The sequence below is a fragment of the Balaenoptera borealis genome, assembly GCF_965194805.1.
Source record: "Balaenoptera borealis genome assembly, contig: HAP1_SCAFFOLD_1920, whole genome shotgun sequence".
Lineage (NCBI taxonomy): Eukaryota > Metazoa > Chordata > Mammalia > Artiodactyla > Balaenopteridae > Balaenoptera > Balaenoptera borealis.
The window spans coordinates 10,796-34,340 of NW_028122338.1; the positions used below are offsets into that span (position 1 = coordinate 10,796).

General features: G+C 40.1%; 1 long non-coding RNA gene across 1 annotated transcript in view; it reads right to left on the reverse strand.

Annotated features, from left to right (window-relative positions):
• Nucleotides 1–1,926: 1,926 nt before the first annotated feature.
• Nucleotides 1,927–23,545, reverse strand: part of LOC309622260 — a 54,908-nt gene continuing 33,289 nt past the window's right edge. The window contains exon 3 of the long non-coding RNA XR_014240652.1: nt 1,927–2,042. This is a non-coding gene — a long non-coding RNA (uncharacterized lncRNA). The remainder of the gene's footprint in view (nt 2,043–23,545) is intronic.

Genomic DNA, 23,545 nt, shown 5'->3' on the forward strand with positions numbered 1-23,545 from the left:
TCCATGTCAAGTCTAAAGGGCGCTGTAAAATGAACCAGGTAGTTAATGATTCTTAAAATTTTATTTCAAATCTCTAAGTTCACATTTTTAAGAAAACATATTGCAATTGAGCACCTTTGATTTTTCTGAATTTCTACCCTGTTTTAAAAGTAAACTTCTAAATAGCTCTTTTGCTTTGGATACGAGAAACACCAGAGTACAAGAATTCATAGGTGAAATTTCTCAGAGAAATAATATGAGTGAATGTGTCTCAATGCTTGAAGGCAGACAGATCATGACAGTGGGCTGCTGAAAAAATTACTTTATAATGACTATAGAGGGCCACAAGCAGAGGAAGAAGAAAGCAGTGTACCAAGTGCTGATTCAAAAAAATCTGAAGAATACTTGGGATTTGATAAGTTATAGTCAACAGAGTTGGGATGGGAAGAAAGGCTGCTTAGGACTTCTTTGAAAGAAAGCTTATTATGAAATTATTTTTGGCAAGGCATATACTTCTGTCTCTTTCTTACTGAATTTAATCTCATGATTTAGATTCTTCTTGGTGTATTTCTATCATTCTCAAGTACAGTTAACCCTCCTCACATGCTGAATTACATGGAATTGCTGATAATTGAAAATTTTTGACATAAAAAGAACAATTTTATATGATTCAGTCTACAGTAATAAACTCACTCGTATTTCCACATTTATTACTATATAAAAATTCATCTTCATTCTCTTTGTTTATTCTCTGTTAATGAATAATCATATTCTCATGGCAAACAACTGATAGGTCGATCTAAAAATGTTTCAGCTGAAAAATAAAATGACTAACGTTTAGAAGAAACAGAAAAGGCAATCTTATTAACATATTTTAGTAATAAGTGAACCAAAAAACCTTGGTTGAATGAAATCCCTGTTGTGCTGACATGCGGATTAACTGAGACTCTCAAAGTGTTTCTGTTTCAACACTGTGTGTGTATGTGTGTGTGTGTGTTGTGTGTTTAACTAGTACTTTAACAATAATTGCTCTTAGTGACACTTTGGAAACTGTGTTTAACATTTATATTCAATTGCCTTCCACAATCATTTTTATTATACATTCTATTTCTAGTTTATAGTTTTCTTATCCTCATTCTGCAAATTTCCTGTCCCCTTTCCCCTTAAATAATTTCTAAGCCTTTCATATTTCTCTTCCTTAGCTCCCAGTGGAATTTCTTTCATTAAAACTGCTAGATTGACATCCTTAGTGAGATACACTTCTAGTTTTTCCTGCACATGCCCAGCATGTCTGAGACTATTTAAATTGTGATAGCACCAGTTGCACCAAAAGAGATACATTTGGGCCTAATTAACTTTTTTTCATTAAAAATGACCTTGTTACAGTGAAACAGGCATTAGGCAGCCTCAGCCCTCCCAGAGATACATTTAGAAACATAGCAAAAAAGGAAGAGATCTTTTGGACACTTTATTTATTTATTTATTTATTTATTTATTTATTTATTTATGTCTGTGTTGGGTCTTCGTTTCTGTGCGAGGGCTTTCTCTAGTTGTGGCAAGCGGGGGCCACTCTTCATCGCGGTGCGCGGGCCTCTCACTATCGCGGCCTCTCTTGTTGCAGAGCACAGGCTCCAGACGCGCAGGCTCAGTAGTTGTGGCTCACGGGCCCAGCTGCTCTGCGGCATGTGGGATCTTCCCAGACCAGGGCTCGAACCCGTTTCCCCTGCATTGGCAGGCAAACTCTCAACCACTGCGCCACCAGGGAAGCCCCCTTTTGGGCACTTCTGAGTCTTCCAGTCATATGACTTAGATAACATTAGCTGCGGATGGTGTTATTAACACTATCATCTTTAATAAGATGATTCCTTTGTCCAACGATGCAAATGGCTGCTTTTCCCCAGTGAGCACTTTAATATGAGCAGAGATATTCACTATTCTGTGATGTCAATGTCTTTACTCCTTCTAGTGACAAATATGTGCATCAGTAGGACATGTGGAAAACACAAAGCTCCATGATAATATGATATACTGAATGATACTGTATTGAATTGCAGTATGTCCTCCTTTTGAAAGAGAAAGAAAAATTTTGAAAATAATAAATTCATTGTGGGTTCTTGTATTTAATCCCCTTTTTTTTTTCTTATGTTTCCATAGGTCAAATACATGACCTATTTTTTAAGTTTTTTGCTTTACTTATATTGTAACTCTATCAAGAGCAGGATTTGGCAAAATCTATTCAAAACACTTTAACTCACCACCAATTACAGCTCTGTTAGCCTATAAAAGGTTAGTTTACAAAGACAATACGTGTTCCTTCCAGACTCCCTCTCAATATTTACTTAGATTCATTTCCTACAAACACTTCTGTATATACGTTTCATTCAAAATCACACAAGGTTGACCGTAACTTCACATTTGCAAATAATCCTCTTCACCCTTTTTGCTTTCTGCTTTTTTTACTTGTCCTCTTCACACTCTTCATCATATGTAAAAGAAATGTTAACAGACCTCCTTATAAACTTTCTCTGTTATTAGGTGGGTACACAATTGATCAATAGGTATAATAATCAAATCCTGGTTTATATCTAGTGGAAAAAATGAATATATATGACATCATTATATTACCTTACATATGAAATTATTTTTATTTTGAATTTAGTATTTCTGAGATGATATTTACTAGTTCAAATTACAGATATCTATGTAAAAGGTAAAATAAGAAAGCATATCGTTAGCAGTACTGTGAGCTTGAATTTAAACTTCAAGGTGATACTTGCTGATATGTATGAATAAAGTTGTAGATAAAATAATGCCAATTAAGAGGAGGCATTTCTTACTCTATTAGAAGAAATATTACGCTGTGGAACTGGGTGGGTTTCACTAATAATTATACTGATTTCCTTGGTCACCTTGGGTAAATCATTCTACTTCTCTGGGCCTCAGTTCCCACCTTCATTAAATAAAGGAATTAAACTAGAATCAAGGTTCTTAAACTTGAATGTATGTTAAAATAAACCTGAGAGATTTAAAAAAATATATTTATGCCCAAGTCCAATGACCAGAATTTGTCTGGGGTGGGTTTGGGCATCACTATATTTTAAAGTCCCCAGAAATTTTATAAAACTTGATTAGATGATCTTTAATGTTTCTCGCAGTTCAAAGAAGTCTGAAAAGAGTTGAATAAACTAGATGTTGATATGACAAAGCATTTAGAAACCAGTGAACCTAAAATATACCCTTATGGAAAACTTGAAATGCGTGTGCTATATAAAAAAATGATAATTCCTATTCATTTCTTACGATTATGTAGCACTGTCTGGGAGCATCAGCATGTGTTTCTAGGAATAGATTCTTCCTGGAGATTTTAGTGACTGAAGCATCCCACACTTGCCATTCATCAGAAAAACATGCCCTGTGGGTTATTACTATACAGTCTGCCTTCTTCAGAAAAGTAACAGCAATTTGCTAAAGCAGTACAGTGAGTGCTACAGAACATAAGCTTATTGTTCCAATTACTCTTCAGTTCTTGGAAGGGAACTAGCGAGAATAAAATCTGGCTTTAGGTTTCTGTTTCAAAGACATTTCTCTGCCAAACAAAGGTATATGTTTTAGAAGATGAAACCAAGAACTTAAAGGAATCTACAAGATTCAACTTCTTCCAGTGCATATATTTAGCTACAAAGAATACGGCAATACTAAGTTTAATATGGCTGTAACTTGAAAAAGTATAGAGTTAAAATAAGGAAAACAATCTTCTTGATAAGTGCAAAAGAATTCAATACATTTTCTTCTTCATAAGCTTTAAATAAGTTTTCAGTGAGTATCAGAATATTTTTCTTATTTAACGAGCAAGAAGTAATTTAAATATATATTATATATGATAAGATATAGTTATTGTATACAGTATAATTATATATAAAATTTATATAATATACACAATTATGTTAGATTAAAATATTATATTTTCTTAATTTTAATACATGGCTTTGTTACCCATTATAAATTATAATCTAATATATTTATATATTAGGAATTTATCAATCAGCTGCTATTGAAAACAACCTGAACACCAACTGATTTATGCAAAGAATTTACTTCTCACTCATAAACGTGTGGGTCAACTCAGGATCTGCTGAGCTCAACTCAGATCAGCTAATTGACTCTAAGCTGTGGGTTGGGTTCAAGTCTACTCTATATGTATTCACATTCGGGGACTATATTTCCTTAACCATAGCCAGTCTTATAACAAAGGGTAGATTGACAATTTGCAAATAATATTTCATTCTACTACATTAGTTTATTCATCCATTTATTCAACTATCCATTCAATCATCCTATTAAAAAAATGTATACTGAGAGCTATTATATGATTGGTACAATATAAAGCACTAAAAATACAAAGTGAGAAAAATAAACATGGTGTCTTCTTTCATGGAGTCAAAAGTCCAGTGGAGCAGTGAGTGCTACTAATCAAGCAATTGCACAAACACACCTATAAGTAAACAATTTTTTAAATGCAATTAAATGCAAATACTAAGTGGTATAAGCTATGCAATGGCGTAACACTAGAATTCAAGAAATCTTCATGCAGAAAACAACAAACGAGCTGAGAACTAGGTATTATTCTATGTAGCCGAACGTGTTGTGGCAGAGAGAAGAGTGTTTGAGGCAAATGAAAGAGTATGTGCAAATGTTTTGTAATGACAGAGATCATGTTTGTTTGAAGGAAATTTTTCAAAGAGAGATAAGAGAGGTGAAGGAGGATGGCACGGGTGAGAACTATAAAGAGAGTTGGGGTCATACTATTGAAGACCTCATAGACCATGGCAAACATTTTGAACATTTACCTAAGAGCAATAAGAAGTTGGTGAATGCTTTTGAGCAAAAAGCCTGATGTGAAATATTTATATTTCCATTTTAAAATATCGCAATGGATTCGTTAAAGATATTGGAAGGAGACAAGAGTGGATATGGAGCTTTTCATCCAACAGACATTTTAGCCAGTTATAGTTTGATAATATAGAGGCAGATGCATTGGAGAGAAATTTTGAAGATAAAACTCAAAGTACTCTGAAAATTTAATTGCAGAGCATAAGGGAGGAAGAAGTTTCAAGACTCACTCCTACAGTTCAGGCTTGTGACACTGAGCATATCGTATACTCTTCGAAGATCATTCTCTTGACTCATTTTCCTCTTTATCTTCCCCAAGTATTTTAGGTCTGTCTTTACCTGTCCATGAAACTGCATATTCAGTTATGCTACGATAAGGTATTTTCTTGTCTGCACATCAGAAATGAACTAGAATGTTGTTTAAGCAGAAAGAGTAAAATCCATCTCAAATGCCACATGTGATCATTAAAATCATGTCAAGATAAGGAAGCAATTCTTACTATAAATCAAACATTATTGCTAATATTCTTAAAGTAATCACAAGCTTAATTAGCTAAAAAATCACTGCAAATGATTAAAAGGATCAGTATGTATGAACCATTTGATGCTCCTCATATCAAATAATAGTCGAATAGAGGTTATTTTTGAGGAAAAAAAGGGACAGGCATTAATCCTCAATTTTATGTCACAATGCTAGTTACAAAGGAGTGACATTATTTTCCACTTCATGCTAATCACTACCTGGGCAAAGGATTACATATTTGCTTCCTAACATATATCATTTTTTCCTGAAATACACGACTATCCAAGTACATGGGGAAAAAAGCTACTCATTAATTATTTGGATAGTTATCCACACCAGCCATTCTCCTGAAAATCTTTCCCCTCAGTAATTTTATAGCTAAAATAATTTATCTGAGAATACTTCAAACTTGATGATATTATAATATTACAGAGAACATAATTAGTAAATTATGGCTATGATAATGACCTTGCTAATGTCTATCATCAATCTGATGGTCTAGCAATACATATGAATTATTATATTGCCAAAATTAATGTATTATCTTGAGTCCAAATTTACTTTGCCGTATTTATTGAGTTTCTAATATATGTCATGGCTTGTGTTGGCCTTGGTAATACATTAGCCCCATCCTCAGGACTTTAAAATCCAACACATAGAAAACTCTAAACACTTTTCATGTGTATAGGATACATTTCATCTTTTAATCCAAAAAGTTAGGATTACAAATATTGATTGATTCTACCCTGGACTATAGAGCTGTATTATGTCCTGTTGACTATTATTCTTTTATTTATGACAATCTTTAAACAGTAAATCATAATTTCAGAGTACGAAATCAGATTAAAGAAACAGATGAGAGATTCTCTGAGCTAAGCAATAAAGAATGAAAGCTTTGGAAGTAAATTCATTGAAATCCAACCGGACTGTGATACAAGCTTTGAAACTTCATAAATATCTTCATTCCTCCAAACTCCATTTTTATTTTAAAATAACAATTGTGCCAAAGCTGACATTTTTGAGTGTTCATATATTTTAGGCTATGAATTAGGGCATTAAATAAATTGTCTCATTACTGAAAACCCTACATTATAGTCAGCACTATTATTATCCATCACATTTTACAGAAGAGGAAACAAACTTAAAATTCACAAATTTAGTAAGGGATAGAGCCAAAATTTAACTCATACTAAATTTAGACCCCATGACCTAAACACTATAACAAGATATTAGTATAAGATATTAACCTCAGAAGGCTCTTTGGGGTTTCCAAAGAGGTTGAATATAAAGCAGGTAGGTCTCAGTTGGGGGGCAAAATACGCTGATACTTGCTCTTCCTTCTCTTAAGAATACAATAAGGAGGTCCCTGAGACCAACACTTCCTAAACGAAAAAAGAGTAAACATATATGTTAGCCATTAATCTAAGACTAAAATGTCAAGCAAAATGTCCTTAAATGTTTCTTTTTTAACCTGGTACCGATTCTGACAAGGAGATGCACATGCATAGCCCATCCACTCCCGTCAGCTAACACTACATAGCAGGGGTTACTAAATGGGTCAATATGAGAAGGTGTAGAAATAGCCCCTAAAATTATGCCAGTGAAAGCTTCAGCTTTTTCCTTTCTGATCCTTACTAATCCCTGACAAAAGAGCATGCCAGGTTGCTTATGTGGGTACCAGACACACCAGATCACACATTCTTTGATGAGTACAGGAGCTGTACCTTAACTTTCCATTCCTGTGCTCACTTTAGTGTCTGGCACAGAGTAGAGCGCAGACTTTTGAATAAATGGATGAATTATTCTAGTGATAATACCAAATTTGTACTTGACAATCTTCTTAGAGTAAATGAGAAATTAAGCAGATGTGTCACTTTAAGAAAGACGTAGCTTCTACCTATAGTTTATAGTGTATATGTGATACCTATGCATTAAGGGTACAGATCAGGGCAAAAGTTATACCCGTGTCTACTTGTTTATGAACATATAGAAAGATGTCAGAATTAAGCCATTCTATTAGGAGCTAAGAAACTAACCAGAGGTGGTTTTTATTTACATAGGCAAACTGTGTGTGTGTGTGTGTGTATATATATATATATATATATATATATATATATAAAACTCTGTGTGTGTGTATATATATATATATATATATATATATAAATTATCTATAAATATATAATGTGAATTTGCTGGACAAGGCCTCATAACAGGCACATGGGTTCACTAGTGAATGGTATCTAAAGTTATTACCAAATGATTTCACAGGCCTTTTGTCAGATGGACACAAAATGAGAAAATAAATGTCCCAGCAGCATTAGGAAGTCAGAGGTTAAAGAAACCTTAATCACATTTTGTTAGCAAAGATTGTTTTAAGGATATTTAGGTTTGAAATGCATTGATCTTTACCCAGGCTTTTAAATATCAGTCAAAGGGAGACTAAGAAATGAAGTAGCAAGGAAATAAATACCTAAAGGAGAAGAAGAAAGAAAAAAAGAGATGAGTATAGGTTTTGAAATATTTCAGAGACTAACTCAAGATGGTTTATATGTTCTCACTTTCTCTGGATATTTTTTATGTTTGAAGAGAATTCCCTGTTCTCATAGAGAGAACTACTAAGAAAATTAAGTGTGACAGTTAGAAAAGAGTCCTTTTTATACTAATATTTTTTTCATGTATTTATACTTACCTTTTAAATCAGTATTTTTCAGAATAGGGTATAACTGTATCTAATTCGTTTTTAATTATCAAATAATATAATGGAACATTTCTAATCCACAAGGTTTGTTTCAGGTTTATTGAGATATAATTGTTTAAGTTTAACATGTACAATGCGATGACTTGATATACATATATATTGTGAAATAATTGCCATAATTAATAAAGTTAGTTAATACATCCATCACCTCACATAGTATTTTTTGTCTGTGTGGTGTGTACATTTAAGATCTACTCTCTGCAAATTTCAAGTATACAGTACAGAATTATTAACTATAGTCACTATGCTGTACATTAGATCCCCCGAACTTATTCATCTTAAAACTGAAAGTTTGTACTCTTTGACCAGCATCCTCCATTTTTACCACCTACAATTTTAAGTCAACTACTATTAATGAGTGTCCATTAAAGATCTCATTCTATGTGAGTGTAGGAGGTTGTTACATAAAAATTATTCTTTTCCACCAAGACTTTACTAAATTTGGGAAACACATCACTTATAGATATTTGAAAATCAAGTGATGATATTTCAGTATACGAGTAACCACTAAATTGTGTAGTGTAATGAGTGTGCTTTTCCCATGCCCAGCCCCACTACCTTCCAAAGCTCATTCTACTGCAGTCCCTTTAGAAGTCAAGGACTCTCTGTGCTTTGGTGATGCTTACAAAGTCCTTGGCTGTGGCAAAGAGTTATCTGCTCACAAGGTAGTTTTGATGAAAACTCAAAAGTGCATAGCATGGGAGGGCATCCATCTGTTGAAAGAGTCTCTGGTGTTATATAGGCAATGACTGATAGAAAGAATTCTTCTGTAGGAAGGTAACACCCAACTGGCCTCTGTTCAGGGGAAGTAAGCTGCTCGCTTGACATCATGACGAGTTAATATTTTCAGCTGTTGTCTTGTCCTCTACTTGACAGCCTACATAAGTTGCTCCTGCCTTTTGATGACCTCATCCAAATCCCCCAGGTTATATCCTTCTGTTTTGACATGGGCTTCCATTTTGGCCATGGTCCACTGTCTTCTCTACCCCATTTACATCCCATAAGACTATCTTTTACTCTTACATGGACCACTGATGTTGCTTTCTATTCCTCTCTATATGCTTTCTAAAGTTTTCTGTGGGATCAATTTGATATTTACATCCTCTCTGTACTATCTGGACATTAGGATCCTGGTCACAATTTATTTATATAGTAGTAGTTGTGCCTTTTCCTCTGCACTTCTGCTACAACAACTCTAGGCATTTTTAAGTTACTTCTTTCCCTTCAAATGAAAAGAGAAGGGACAGGGTGTAAAGAAAGTACAATAATTAATATTTTAAGATCTTTTCTCTTTAAAGTAACACTACAAAATCTACAGGTTAACTCTTTCTCATACTTTTTTCTTACATTTCCAGTGATCTGCTGATCATATTTTAGCATCTGTTCTACATACATGTAAACCAAAAAATGTTTACCCTGATCCTTCAAACTTGCTGTTCTTACTGAACACTATTTCTTCTTGTCCTGCTCCTGTTGTCTCAGTCACTCAGTCTTGAAAATTGATAATGATACTCTCCATTCCCATTGCCACCATAATTAGTTGGCTGAACTTTCAGTGATGTTGTAATTTTTCATCAATTTGCATCTTTTCCCCCACTCATCTCTTTATTGGATTAATTGTCGCTATTGGAATAATAAGTCCCTTGATTTAAATATTATCATTGGAATGCAGACACATAATAAAATAATAATATAAGGCTCTAGACTTGCAGTTATGTGGGAGAATAAGCACATTTGATCCACATATCTGTTACTTGCACCTGAAAGTAGAACTGATACACAAGGAAAAGAGGCAAAAGCAAAACTGTAAAAAAGAAAGTCAGAACACAAGAAGGAGATGAAAAAAAAGGATTTAGGACAGAAAATAAGAAGGAAAAAGAGTAAAGAAGGAACAGAAAAGAAAAAAAGAAAGAAAAAGAAAAAAGAAAAGAGAAGAAAAGAAAAGAAGAGCTACGAGAGAGCCAATACACTAGCAAAGTATTCTGAGAAGTTGTCACAAATGTCTAGAAGTAGTTTAGTCCCCAGTTCACTGCTTTTAGTTTTCTTTCCTAATTCTAGATTATGTAGAACATGTAGAAGAAGGTAAATAATTTAATGTTAATAAAATTCAAGCAGCAATGTCTTGTGACAAGAAAAAAGGGAACACTAAAGATTTTTAAGTAAAGCTTGTATGTTTACTAAAACTATTTTCAGGGCTATGGAAGTGAAAGTTCTAGGGAAACTGAGAGAACTCTTTCTCTTTCCCTACCTCCATTCCAGCAATAAAAGTTTTTTTCTTTGCTTTCTTGTTTACTTTTTAAGGAGACATAAATCTACCACCCAGCCCGAATACTGGAACACTACCAATAACCTACAGCTATATCCTCGTCTATTTATCTCCATAAAAAGCCCTAAGAGCTCTTTATACATATTCATACATGTATTTTTCCTTTAGGTTCTATAATTCCACTGTTAGGAGTCTGTATAGAAAAATATATGCTTGTAGATGTTCATCACCACATTTCAAAATTATGCAATATCATAGGAAAATGTTTACATTAAGTGTATTTTGATGTGTGCATGTGTGTCTATGAATAAATGTGTATTTTGTATGTATATATTAAAAATAAAGAATATGCATGTAAAAATTAAAATATTACAGAGGTGCTTACGATAAGAGAGACTACTATTTTTTCCATATCCTGTTCCCAGTTCAACTTCTCAAACTTAGCTGTATTTATTCAGACATACCTCCTTATGTGGAAATTACACACTTTACTTAAATTGCTTAAATAATCTTTTCTAATTTATCAACTTAACATCTTATCTCTTAATGCTCTTCTAAGAAGGATGGTGATTTAGTTCACAGATATTCAACTTCATCTCTTTTCCTCCTCTCAATCAATGAAATTATTATTTTAATCCTTTTATCATTTTGCTTTTAAAATATGCGTTGAATTTGAGGAAGAATTTCACTCACACCTCCTGTTTTAGCATCCCTTTTCCTTCTCTCCTACTGTAGTTCCTTTCTGTTTTATTTTTAATACCTCTCTTTATTGCTTTTCTTTTCATCAGTACTGGTTCTCATATACTTTGTGGTTTGCAGCAGTTGGTACAAATGTCTTTTTTTTCACTGAAGGTTTTCTCTCATTCTTTTTTGCTGTTATAAGATTCTTTACTTAATATAGTTTTATTGGTGCTTTGGAAAAGAGCAGAGCAAAAGCTTGAACTTAATTAGCCATCTTGGACGATGAACAATTGTATTATACTAAACTCTCTAATGTATTTTTTGGGCGTCAAACGTTCTATAATCCCCTGGGTTTCAATTGACTGCAACTGTGGAAAATCAGGTCCCCAAGAAATCTGACTCTGAGATGTGGATTAGCATGCATTAGGTTTATTAGGGAGTGCTCCCAAATAAACACCTGCAGGAGAAGGGAAGTCAGCAGGACTGGGCAGATTAAGTTATGTTGTGATGCATTCACAGCAGCTGAGTTAACTCATCAGCTTTATCCTGAATTGTGGTAAAGTGTCCAAATCTTTACAGCCAAATCCACCAGTCACTGGACTGCCCCTGGGAAGGAGCTTGATGGATGAGTGCTGTCTGCCACCAGCACCTCCAGCAGATGGAAACTTAATTCTCATTCCTATTGGTGAGTCTGAACTGCTCAGCACAATATCAGCTACAACTACAAAATCTAAAATCAAAGCCTGGAATTCAAAACTGTGTCCAGTCTATCCTTAACCTGTTTATATACTTTTATTTCCCACAACTCCCCAGTCTCCCCAGTATGAATCTAAGTATTCTAGTAAAACTAAGTACACCCCATTGTTTCATAATCCTTCTTTCTTTCCTGCCTTAGACAACATCTGAGCTCAGCTTTGATATCATTTCACATATAAAGCTATTTCTGATCAGACAAGTTGAAATGACCTTTCCTGCTTCTGAATTCTTTTAGAATTTTTTATCTTAGCCGAATGAATTTATGGCATTTCCCTGTATTATAGTTATTAGAATGTGAATCTTATCTCTTCACTAGATTGTGACTTAAGGTGCTCCATAATAGTTATTAAAATAGTAATTAAATGATTATTAAAATGAGAAATGTTGAAAGCAGAGTGAAAAACTGAACCATGTAGACAAGGCCACAGACAAGGAAATCAGATTTGAGCTGGGTTTTCAAGTCTTAGTGAGTAAACATGGCTTTCTTCATCTCCTGGGAATTCTCAGGTTATAGGAAGACTCGTTTTGTGATTTACTGGTTATGAGGCTCAAATCACTTGTTCCAATATTTAATTGCTGTGTGACCTTGCATGTGTTACTTACCTTTCTGAACATCAGTTCAGGATATTGATACCTTTTTGAGATTCTGATTCAGAGGTTTTGGGTATATACCCAGAAATGATATTGCTGGGTCAAATGGTATTTTAATTTTCAATTTTTTGAGGAACTTCCATACTGTTTTCCATAATAGTTACACCTATTTTGTATTCTCAACAACATTGTACAAGGGTTCCAATATCTCCACATCCTTACCAACACTTATCACTTTTAAAAGTAATAATAATAATAGCCACTCTAGTAGGTGTGAGGTAATTCTTCATTGTGGTTTTTATTTTCATTTTTCTAATGATTTGTGAGGTTGAAATATTTTTATATACCTATTGGCTATGTGTAAGCTTCTTAGAGAAATGTCTTTTCATATTTTTTGCCCACTTTGTAATTAAGTTATTTTATTTTATTTTTTTACTATTTTGTTGTAGGAATTCCTTGAGTATTTCATATATTAACCCTTTGTCAGTTTGAAAATATTTTTCCCATATTATAGGTTGCCTTTTCATTTTGTTGGTTATTTCCTTTGCTATGCAGAAATTTTTAGTTTAATGTAGTCCCATTTGTCTATTTTTTTCTTTTGCTATCCATGCTTATGGTGTCATATCCAAGAAATTATTGCCAAGACAAATATTATCAAGATTTTCACCTATGTTTTCTTCTAGAAGTGTTAGAGTTTTACATCTTACACATAAGTCTTTAATCCATTTTGACTTGATTTTGTGTATGATGTAAGGTAAAGGACCAATTCTATTTTTTTTTTCCTTACGCCTATCCAGTTTTCCCATAACCATTTGCTGAAGAGACTATTGTTTCCTCATTGTGCACACTTGACATACTTGTTGACTATCATTTGACATTTAAGTATGGGTTTATTTGTTGGCTTTCTATTTTGCTCCACTGGTCTATGTCTGGATCTATGCCAGTGCCATACTGTTTTGATTGCTGTAGATTTGTAATATTTTTGAAAATCAGGTAATGTCAGGAGGTTCCATCTTTGTTCTTCTTTCTCAAAGTTGTTTTCAACATTCAGGGCCCTTTGTGGTTCCATATTAATTTTAGTATTGGGGTGTCTTTCCAACTATTTATGTCTCCTTTAATTTCTTGTAGTTTTCATTGTACATCTTTCAACTGCTAGGTTGTTTATTTCAAAGTATTATATTATATTCATTTTATATTATATTTATATTATATATTTATATTATATTATATTTATATTATATTATTATATATATATTATATATATTATATTATTTTATATTATATTCATTTTAGTCAAAGTATTATGCTATTTTATGCTATTGTAAATGGGACTGTTTTGTTAATTCCTTTTTGGATAGTTTGTTGTTAGTCTACAGAGACACGACTGACTTTTGTATTTCAATTTTTAGCACCCTGTAACTTTGCTGAATTTGTTTATTAGTTTTAACAATTCTGTGTGTGTGTATGTGTTTACCATGAGGCTTACATAAAACCTCTTAGAGTTATAAAGTCTATTTTAAGCTGACTACAACTTAACTTCAATCAAATACAAAATTCTACCTTTTTACTTCTCTTCCTTACACACGTTTTATATTATTAATACCAAATTTATATATTTTTATATTGTATATTGATTAACATTTTTGTCATTATAATTATTTTTCATGCTTTTGTGTTTTAACATTTATAGTACAATTAAAACCACCACTACAGTATTATGATAGTCTGTATTTGTCTATATGTTTGCCTTTACCAGAGAGTTTTATTGTTGCTCTTTATTTAAGATGTTCTTAGTCCCATAAAACCCTTAGGATTTCTTGATTCTCTTTCATTTTTTTTTTTTTTTTTTTTCTCCTCTGAGTGGATAACTAATGACCTGTCTTTGTATTCTCTCATTCTTTCTTCTGCTTGCTTATGTCTGGTGTTGAACTCCTGTAGTGAATTTTTCAGTTCAATTATTGTATTCTTCAGATCTAAAATTTCTGTTTAGGTCTTTTTTTTTAATAGTATCTATTTCTTCTGTTGATCTCATTCTGTTCATGTATTGTTTTCTGATTTTTAGTTGTCTATCTGCGATCTCTTGAATTTTTAAAATATAATCTATAGATCTCCATTTTCTTAGGGTTGATCACTGGAGATTTATTTTGAGTATTTTAATGAGTCATGTTGTTGCCCTAATTCTTTGTATTCCTTGTAGATTTACATCAGTAGCTGTGTATTTGAAGACACAACTCTCCTAGTCTTTACAGAATGGCTTCATGAGGGAATGACCTTCACCAATCAGCCCAGCTGGAGTTTCTGGGGGCTTCTCAAACCTCTTCTATGGACTTGTGCATTTTTATTACTAATCAGACATAGTTTTTTTTATCCAAGAGCCTGTAATCACTTGCACTCTCTGGTTACTGACTGTTTTACCACAAGCTTGGATATTGGAGGAGGCTCTATTTCTTTTCCTCCAATTTGAGAGAGAGATCAGCCTCAGGGTCTGTGCCTTCTCCCAGTCTCACACAGCTGTGCCAGCTGCAACAAGCTGCCCTCTGCTTTCCTTTGTTCTTAGCTGGCCAGGCATCCAAACTATGCCCATTCTGTCAGCACTCTAGGTGAGGCTAAACAAAAATCGGTTTTTTAGGCAGCCCCAGGAGACTGGAGTCACTCTCCATACGCTTTTCCCTCAAGGGAAAAGTCACAGTCAGTGGTGATTTCTCTTAGCCCTGAGTTGAGCCAGTTTGGGGTAGGGACTGAACTAATGTAGGTAAAGTGAAACTATTCTCCTTACCTCTTTAAATGTGACTATTCACGGTCAGTTTCGTGCTCAGCTGGGGTGCTACAACCTCTTGACAGGGATCTGAATTTCTCCTAAAGCTCTTTTGGTCTGTGTACTGTTAAATCACTGCTTCTGTGAGAAAAAGAAGTCTAAGACTTACTCTTCCACCATCTCGTTGCCATTACTCTTTGCACAAAAACTGCCTTTGAGTTATTATCTTCATTGTCCGTATACAGTGTAGTTTATGAAAATAATCTTTAGAGAAAAAGACAGCAAATAACTTACATCCCATTTACCATTCCAGTCAGTAGCAGTTGCCTCGTGCAGCAGGAAGAGAAAGATCATAGCAAAGGAGCAACAGCAGTCGTGGTCATAGAATAGGGGCATTGTAGCGTGTATGTCTGGTATTTGCTACTTATCTGAAAAGAATGCTGCCTATAAGTGTGTCTTGCTAAAATAACAATGAGTACAACAATCATACCATCATAGTAATAACTGGCTGATACCAAATACTTTCTGTGTTGAAAAGCACTAAAATAAGGATTAAGCTAAGTACTTTACATGTAGTACTGCCACATTTACTTCTCATTATGCGTTGGGAACTATTACACTCATTTACCCTTGAGATAGCTAAAGTTTAGAAAGATTAAGTAATTATAAAGTCGCAAACCTAGCAAGATTCAAATCCAGGTTAGTTTTTTAATATGTACTCTATCACCTGCCAGATAAGAGCATGCTCCTAAATGGTGTTCTAAGGTTTTTAAAGTACTTCTTCCATAATCCACCTCATTTATCATGTGAGAACTGTAATGGGGTTGTAGTTGACAGGACAGATGATAACACTCATCTGACTTGTCAAAGGACATCCAGGGCTTTCCTTCAATTGATATGCATACTGGCTGAGCTAGAAGCAAGCTGATAGAATGGAAAGACTCAGAAGTCAGACACATTATTAATTTACACATTCATTCATCTTCCATGCAGATATGCATTGAATGTCTTCTGTGTCACAGGCACTGAGCTCTAATTCTCCTTTTGCCTCTTTTTATCTAGGATGGTGGGTAGTTTAGTGCCTCATGATTTTACAGTATAAGAGCCAGGATACCTGTTTAAACAAATCCAGATGCAAATCCTAACTAATGCATGATCTGCGCATTAGAAAAATATCCTACACAGTTGCCATAAACCTTCTAATAGTCTTTTTATTTCAAAGGTGTGGACTAAACACCCCACACTATTTAGGTCTCAATATTTTCTAGGTAGTAAAATAAGCACTTTAGTTATAAGGACATATCTAATCCCCATAATAACTCTATAATGTAGTTACTACCAATATCATCTTCATTTTTTTCTTTTTGTAGTTTTACAACTGAAGCACAGAGAAGTTAAGTGATTTTCCCAAGATTACACAGCCTAGAAGTGGTAGAGTTTTTATTCTAACCCAGAGATTCTATTTCTAATGTATCCTTGTATCCACAATTTATGATACATCATAATGTTGTTCTGAGGGTCAAATTAAACTGGATAATAAATGCAACATACCTAATAAAAAGTCTGAGACACAGTATATATTCAATAAATGTTAATATCCTTCCCTTGTGAGCCTAGGTTTTATTATTGCAAAGCGGTGCTACTTTCACTATGCCACTCTGCTCAATAAATAGTGACAGGCAGGAATGCTGTGTCAGAGGGACTCTAAACAAAGATCATGCAATTCATATCACAAAAATAGTTGAGAGAATGTGGCTTCCTGTAAGAAAACAATTCCCCTATAGCCATTTTTTTTCCCCTCTTCAGCCTGCATTTTTATACTATCAGGTCATTAAGTGTGATTTCAGGGACCTGTGTTCATATAAAACTTCAAATCTAGATAGTTAATGAAATAATAAATTATTTAACTGGAAAGGAAAAACAATATATATTCTCATTCTACATTGAAGTGTCTTAGAAATGAGGTAAATTTGATATAGAATTCAAGTCTTTTCACTTACGGTTAATTGACTCTTCAGAAGGTTTTTGCGTTCAGGATGTACACAAAAACACGTATGCATAGTACCATAGTCCTCGTGCTTTGAAGATCAGGATAATTCACCCTTTCTTTCTATTTATTTATTTTTGGAATTATATGTTTGGTTGTTGTCTACTTTCTTCACTACTGTTTGCCAAAGATCCATTTCCTTAGGAAATGAGAAGCTGACAACTGTAACATAATTCCAAGAGCCCTAGAATATTCTCATACTGTTCCAAGATAAACCACATTTAGTAACGCAATAGAGACCAGATCACTTCAGTAAAGTCAGCAAGAAGCAATATTTCTTTTTCTAGTATGTTGTTTAACTGTGTAACAAGTTAAAGATACCACGTCATCCATGAAAATGGCATCAGAGACAACTTAATTCTTCTGAAACATATTTTGAAAGAACCATAATGCTTCATTTCTCTGATTTTCTCTACCAAATAATAAATTACAAATACTGTTCTGCTCTATACAAGCTAAAAGCTCCCCCTACTGTCTGTTAAAGAAACTATTAAGAAAACATCTTCCAATTTTAGCTTCTTGATCAAATCAGATAGTCAGTTCTTTGTTCCACTGGAAGGAGTAAAACAGGGAAGGGGAGGGAGATAAAGTAAGGGGTTCAACCTGTTATGGTCCCTCAAGGATTATATGAACTGAATATGAGAAGCGTGCTCTAACATTTTGTTCCCTCGGTCTGCCTTATTTCATACATATTCTGAAAGTGTGAACACTTCACCACACTAAATGGGATCCCAAATTTTAAAGATACCTCTTTTTTATAATATATCTCTGCAGCGAAATTCAATTAGGTCCTCTGATGCTGAACACAAGAATTAAACAATCTGTTCTAAATGCCAGAGGAGAAGGCATATTTTGGACATAATGAGGAAAGGTACATATAAATGAGACACAATATGTAACTTACAGGTAAGGTTTGGATTATCCTGAGGACAAATAGCGTAAGTGGAAAACAGTGGAACCGTTTAAGAAGGATTTATGGGACCGCCTTGATTCTTAGTTTGGTTTCCTTCGGAAGTAGATGCTAAGATAATAATTGGTGTACAAATAATTTATTTGAGAAGAATCAGGAAGCAATAGATGAGAGTGGAAAATGAGATAAGATAGGAAGAAAGCCAATAAAATGTGCCTTATTAACATCTTATTGCTGTCGGTGAATGAGGCTTTTCATGCTTCCAAGCTCAGAGAGATGTAGCACACACCTCAGAGTTACCCTCTTGGGGGCAACGGAGCCAACTCTCTCTCTGCCATGGATTGATGGTTCCTACATGACTCAGGTCATTAATTCTATGATCCTCCAAGCTTGCCTGGAGTGGGGCACTGAGCTCCATCAGGGGGGCCCGTGATTCGGCCCATCACGCCCACGTGAGGAAGCCCCAGTAAAAACTCCGGATGCACGGGCTCAGCGGGTGAACACGTGAACTGTGGAGGGCGACAGGCCCTGACTCCAGGGCCGAGAGGAAGCGCCGAGTCCCCGGGACCCTCCCGACCTCACCCTGCGCCCCTCTTCCCTGGCCGGCTCTCCTGAGCTCTGTGAGCTGCTCCAGCAAGGGATCAGGCCTTGGGGCCCCAGCAACCGCTGCCTTGATCACTGATGGGTCACAAGTGCGGGCGGCCTGGGGGCCACGGGCGTGCGGCTGGCACCTCCTGGAGAACTGAGCCGGCACGGGGGTCTGGCGCTCACCCTGGCAGGGAGTAGCAGAAGTGTGCTGCGGGGCGCCCACGCGGCACTTGGTGTACGAGCAGAGGACTTCCTCCAGCATTAAACGACCCTGAAGGTTCAGATCCAGTCAGACATCAGGGCAGGGGCCCAACTGCGCATACGTTCCCCCCAGGTCACTCCTCCAAGGCTAGTTCAACACCCAGGCCAGGCCGCGGGGTCGCTAGCTTGTTATATAGGAAGAAGGGGGGTGGCGGTGACGGCGGGTCAGACCCTACAGGCTGCCACCCGTTTGTAAAGTGGGCAGTACACCCCCGGGAGGAGGTCACACCAGGCACACCTGGCCTTGGGGACAGGGACACCACCACACTCTCAGGACCCCAGCATAAACACGAGAGCGGGATGGAATGAAGCTTCCCAGCAGGTTGTAAGGAAACAGCGTTCATCTGACACCACCCACACCATCTTTCCATCCCTGGAGAGGTGTCAAGGTCTATGTTTTCGACAGTAACATCATTCAAAATACGAGTTCTTCCGGAGCGACACAGAACTGAAGCGACGAGCTATGAAGTCATGCTCCCTTCACAGGTGTGCTCACGAGCACCTCAACACACACCCCAAACTGGGGCTGTTTCCACGCAGTGCAGGAGACGGAGCCCACATCGCGGGGCACCGACCGCTCCACAAGCCACATGAGGGCTCCCTGCCCCCAGCCCTGGCCACGCCCAGAGAAGAGAGGAAGTGGGTGCGACGCCAGATCCGGCGGATGGGTCTCGGCTCCATGCCCCCCACACCCGTACAAGGTTCTAGAGGGGACACAGGGCGGGGCTGGTGAGGCGTGCAGATCTCAACGAGCTGCACTGTGGACAGATCTCAGCTCGCTGTGGGCAGGCGGCCAGCCCTGACACCACCCAAGTCTGCAATGAAACTGAAGACGTACAGCTTTCCCAGAAGTCTTCCCTCTCTCCTGATGCACTTTAAGACTGAGAATACGCCACAAAAAACATGTGTCTGAGTCTGACATCGATTTGAGACTCCCCACGCCTGGTACTGGCTGGTCCGTGCCTCCCCACATTCAAGACTCAGCTCAAGCATCACTGCCCTTTTGAAGCCTTTTCTGACCTCTCTCCACCCTGGAGCTGAGCCCCCTTCCTCAGTGCCCTCACCTCGACTCCTAGAGAGTGCCTGTGACACTTTGGTGGCCCTGAGGTTTGCATGGCTGGGTGCTCTCTGCACACACGCAGCCGCTCCTGGCCTGGCCCTCGGGATGAGTGAATGGTGGGGCTCCTCCCCCCAGAGGACACCTGCATAAACTAAAGACTCAACAGTGGGTGCCATGAAGGCAGCTTCCCCAAACATCCACCTGGGGCTCCTCAGGCGCGAGCCGGCCAGCCAGGTGACCACGGTGCGGAGCGGGGGACCTGGGGCATGAATACCGGGCATCTGCCCGCCAGGAGGCCAGCACCCACACCAGGGTCTGGGCTGCCCTGACCAGGCTGGCTGACAGGCCAGCAAGTGCTCAGGGGGCCTCTCCGAAGGCCCCCCCAGGGCTCCCAGTGCTAAGACAGAGGGGGTGCACCAGGGTTTCGGGCACCAGCACGCAAGTGCACACAGTGTTAATGAGCCGGCAAAGCCCCATGCTACCGGGAAGGGCTGGGCTCTTGCGAAGCAGGGAAGGACCGAACCAGGGAGACGGGTGTTTGAGACTCTCCTGGCGGCCCTAGTTCAACCCTCAGCTGCTCGGCCAGCCCGGGGGCATCTGAAGTGAGGAGGGCTCAGCGGAGGCTCGGGAGGCCAGGCGGGGCTCTGCAGGTGCCTGAGTGGCAGATAAGCAGAGGCCGCTCTCCACCAGGGGACGAGCAGGAGGAAGACAACGGCCTTCGGCTGACCCTGCTCGCCTACAACCGAGACCCACAGCACGTTCCAGGGGCCGGGCTGCTCCCGGGAAGGAGCCAGCCCTCCCCGCCCCCATCCTACCTGCTGAGACCCCCCAGCATGGCTGGATTTCCTGTCCCAGCCGCTCTTCCCAGCCCTGGCTCTCCCGCTGCTGTTGTCAGCAAGCAAACGACGCAGAACAGCCCAGACGGGTGGTGCCGCGGGAAACCTTGCTCACCCGGAACGCCTGTACACGTGTGGTCGCAGGCCAGGATGCCGTTCCTGCTGGAGCGCTTTCCACACCCGGGGACGGTGTGAAGACAGTGAGCATAAGGGCGCCAGGAGGGAATTGCAGGTCTCCTTGCCATCAGGAGGGAGGCATCCAAGTGTAAGAAGGAGGTGGGCCACGGTGTCCGCACACCCCGGCAAGGCACCCATTTAACATGGAGCTAAAAGCATTCGTTGTCCTCAGGCTGCTTGGCGCAGATCAAAGGAAGAGACACCTTCCCCACGCAGCTGACAATGTGAGGATACCCAAAGTGACCCCCTCCAGGCTCCCCAGGTGCCACGTGGGGACCCGCACCCCTCAGCCCTGAGTCCCGTCGCACGGTGTCATTTCCCAGGTACACACGACGGGCAGCTCTGTGACAACGGCTCTCTGTGCCCGTCTCGCCCCAGCCCCTAACCGCCTGCTGGTCTCCGGTGCCCCCCAGGTGCCAGCTGCAGAGGACAGCCGCAGGTCCGCGTTCTCACCGCCCGGTGCCAGCGTGTCCCCACGCGCCAGAGAGCCGGCTGCATGAGTGTCCAGCTCAGGGCCCTTGGCTGCCACGCACTGGGGAAGATGGGGGGAGTGGGTCTCCTTGTCGCTGTCACGGGTTCCAAGGAGGGGTGCTAAGAGCCCCCTCGGCAGGGCGCCAACCAGAGACTGGAACGGTCACACGCACACGTGGACACACGCACACGCAGGGACACACTAGGGGCCCTCAGGAGCCCGGGCCGAGGGGCGACAAGCATGGGCTCCAGGGTCAATAGACACTTCATCAGAGTGGACGGAGGGACACTGCATCTGTGTGACCTGAGCAGAACGCTCCTGGCGGCCTCAGTCCCCGTGTGTCAGGTGCAGATCCCATCAGCCCTGACCTCACCAGCCGTGGGGACGCGTGACGCACCGAGTGCCTGCTGCGGGCAGAGCATCACGGGCTGAGTGCCCAGCGCCCCAGCGCTCCCACCGCTGTTGGCTGCGGGGCTGTTCCCAGGCAACGCCCGGCGGAGACCACTGGCACCCCCTATCCGGAATCCCAGCCTGGACCAGGGCGGCTTGAGAGGCCGTTAGAGGGGCTTCTGACACCTGTGCGCACCTCTCCTCCTTCCCGGCACCCCGCACAGCGACAGGAGGGGGCAAACACTCGAGGGCCAGAGAAAGGCAGAGAGACAGAGACAGACGAACAAGAGGGCTCCCCCGATGGCCTGGCCAGCTTCAGCCTGCGCCCAGGCCACGCGGAGCCAAGAGGCGAGCCCACAGCCCTGGGCCCTGGAGAGAGGCGAGGAGGGGGTGCTGGGACAGAGTGGGGGGCTTCGAGAAGCAGCTGGACAGCCTGTGCCCGCACCCCGGCCCTCCCCATCCTGCCCACCCCCCAGAACACAGGAGGGCTACCACCGCAGACGTGACACCAGGGCTCTCTGTGGGGGGGGACCCGGGCCCGGCAGAGCACGGAGGACTGCACTGTCCCCTGCGCGGTGATGGGGGCGTGTGTGCAGGGCGGAGCTGGTGCTCGGATGGGCCAGGGAAAGCACTCTGAGGGTGGGCCCGCCAGGGACCACAGCCTGAGGTACGGGGGGCCCCGAGGGCCCATCTCAGGTCTCCCTTCACAGAAACAGCACGTGCCTCCTCTGCCTTCTTGAAAGGGCTTATTACTGTGGAAAGGAGTCTGACCCCCGTGCAATAAACTGTCCTCCTTCCACCAAGCCCCGCGTGGAAAAGCCCGGCTGCCGGGGTGGCCTCCCTTCCTGATTTCAGAGGGACGTTGGTTCTTTACAGTAAGGGAGATAAAGCCACCCACACTCTCTCCAGCAGCTTGTAACCATGAACAAAATGGCTTCGGGGAATCATTTCAAAAGCAGACTTGATGGCCTACATTCAAAACCAAGACAACTTTTTCTTCTTAAAGTCAAGGAGAATCGCTTTATTTGGAAGTCTCTACTCACAATTTAATTAACTCGTCTCGGTTTGGCAATAAACCTCGGACATCAATCTCGGGTGGAGGGTCACAAAGATAGCATCACTAAGGAGAAAGGCGGCTAATTCACTGCTCGGGAGGCCTCGCGTGCTCGCCTTTCCCTACCCACTGGGTGGTCATCACCGCATCCCAGGTAAACAGGCCCCCACTCGAGCAGCCGAAGGCGAACAAGTAATCCCCACGTGGCCTTCCGTGCCGGCACCTCCGGGTGGTTCCGGGAAGAAGGGCTGGCCAAGACACAGGTGCAGCATCTCTAACACAAGCACCGACCCGCCTCCCCGTCCCACCCCAGCCCACCTTCACCCACTTCCTGGGGCCGTAAAGCGGGCTGGGTGGTGGTGGCCCGGCCATCTCGAGGGCCCCGCCTGTGAACGGGGAGTCTTTTACGAGCCGGTGCTAAGTGCGGGCCTGGAAGGAAGAACTCCCGGAGCAACTGTTAACCTTCTGTCTGCTCGTACAGGACAGAACGTCCTCAATGGTCAAAGCCACCGACGCCTCAGCTCCAGGTCTTAAAAACCCCGCTCTGTCCT